Raw genomic sequence first — 1,953 nt, 5'->3', positions numbered from 1 at the left:
ATATTTATTTCTGTGACTGTGTCTGGTCTTAATCCCGGCACTCGGGATCTTCCATCTTCACTGTGGCAGGTGGGATTGTTAGTCGCAGCATGTGGAATCTAGCTCCCTGACCAGAGATGGAACCCAGGCCCCCTGAATTGGAAGTTTAGAGTCTCAGCCACTGAACCACCAGGGAAATCCCAAGAAAGGATTTTTAACTGCATTTAACAAATGAGGATGTGCACTCTAAGGGCATGGTAATTTATCCAAAATCACCCACCTGGTCATGGGGAAAGCTGAAGTTCCAATTCAGGCCTTGTAATTCTCTGCACACATCCTGGTGGAAATGCTGCCGGCCTGACTAAAGTCCAGCCCACTGGGTTACTCCTGGCCCACTGTGACAGCCAACAAACTCTTTAGTAAAAGCTCAGGGCTTCAAACAAGAGTTCGAAGTCCACCCAGTCCAGATCAACTTCTCCGCCCTTCTTTGGGCCCTTAGAGGCCAACAAGTGCCTGCCTCCATCCTCTGACTGGGCCTGGCCAACGGGAAGCCTACGGAGGAGTGAGGAGCGAGTATGTTCACCAGGCGGCCTGGTTCCTCAGCCCAAGGTCAGTGGTTCTCCCCAGACAGCTCTCTGTCTCCACCACACTCTCTCTCCCTAGGATTCCGGTAACTGCTCCCTCACCTCAGCCCAGATGATCAAAATCTGCAGTTTGTCAAAAGGTGATAAACACTCAAGAGGGAAAGGAGACAGGACAGAGGATGGGGAGGCCCTGGGGGGCGGAGGTGGGGGGCGGCACTTTTAAAGAGGGGGACCCGGAGAGACTTCACCATGAAAGTGATGTCTGGGCCAAGACCTAAAAACAAGTCAGTGATCAAGCCGTGCAGGTATCTTAGGGAAGAATTTTCCTGACGCCTGGTGAGTTGGAGCAACTCCAAGGAAGCTGGAGCGGATGAGCCAGGGGTGGTCCAGGCATGAGTGGACTGCTGTCCCAGGTGATGGACTGGATTTAGGAGAATGCAGTCGGGGCAGGAGCCAGAGAGAGCAGGATGAGGGTGATCAGCACAGAGAATCCCTGACTCGCAGGAAAAGAGCACAAGGGACAGCCTCTGGAGGAAGGCTCTGGCTCAGCGCTCTGATCGTGAGTGGACTCAGCCCCGGACGTCACTTCCCCAGAGCTGCCCCCACTGCTCTGGAACCCTCACCGCTTGACTTGTCCACCCTTCCTTAACCATTGTCTCTCATTCCACACGTATTTATTACTCACTGCCTCTCTCACTCGCTAATATTTAAAGGGCACGAAAGGGACTTCCCTGGAGATTCAGTGGTTAAGACTTCACCTTCCAATGCTGGGGGGTGTGGGTTGGATCCCTGGTCGGGGAGCTAAGCTCCCATATGCCTTGTGGCCAAAACACCAAAACATAAAACAGAAACAGTATTGTAACAAATTCAACAAAGGCTTTAAACATTGTCCGCATCAAAAAAAATCTTAAAAAAAAATTTTTTAAGTAAAAAATAATGTGTGTGGAGACAGAGATCTTACCGGTCATGACCAAAGCCATAGCCCCAAGATCCAGTAGAAGGCTTGCCTCAAAGCAGGCACTCAGTAAATGTTTGTTTCAAGATGCATAAAAGAGCGGACCAATGACTGCACAAACTACTATTACGGCTGACGGCTAATTTTTTTCTTTTTCCCCAAAGATTTTTCATTCCCGTCCCGACGAAATTAAAGGCAAGAGCTACCACTCTACCCCTGAGAAGAAAGCATATCTTTTAAGCATTCAGGGTCCAGGAGTCAGCAAAGCATTTGGCACACAGTAGGTGCTTTATAAATATTCAATGACTTTACCAGTAGCCTGAAGTGACGAGAATGCATTCCCCTCCAAACCCACCCCACAGTGTGTAAATGCCACAACAGACACTCTTGAAATAGGAGGCCATGTTTCGGCTGCCTTCTCTGCCCATTACTTCC

At 49.8% G+C, this 1,953-nt stretch overlaps 1 long non-coding RNA gene across 1 annotated transcript in view; it reads right to left on the bottom strand.

Moving 5' to 3' along the window:
• Nucleotides 1–341, bottom strand: part of LOC104985089 — a 107,406-nt gene extending 107,065 nt beyond the window's left edge. The window contains exon 1 of the long non-coding RNA XR_824835.1: nucleotides 260–341. This is a non-coding gene — a long non-coding RNA (uncharacterized LOC104985089). The remainder of the gene's footprint in view (nucleotides 1–259) is intronic.
• Between the last annotated feature and the right edge of the window lie 1,612 nt (nucleotides 342–1,953).

This window comes from Bison bison, unplaced genomic scaffold (genome assembly GCF_000754665.1).
Source record: "Bison bison bison isolate TAMUID 2011002044 unplaced genomic scaffold, Bison_UMD1.0 scf7180017864038, whole genome shotgun sequence".
Lineage (NCBI taxonomy): Eukaryota > Metazoa > Chordata > Mammalia > Artiodactyla > Bovidae > Bison > Bison bison.
The sequence above is the reverse complement of the archived record's forward strand: the minus strand, read 5'-3'. Positions and strand labels throughout refer to the sequence as shown.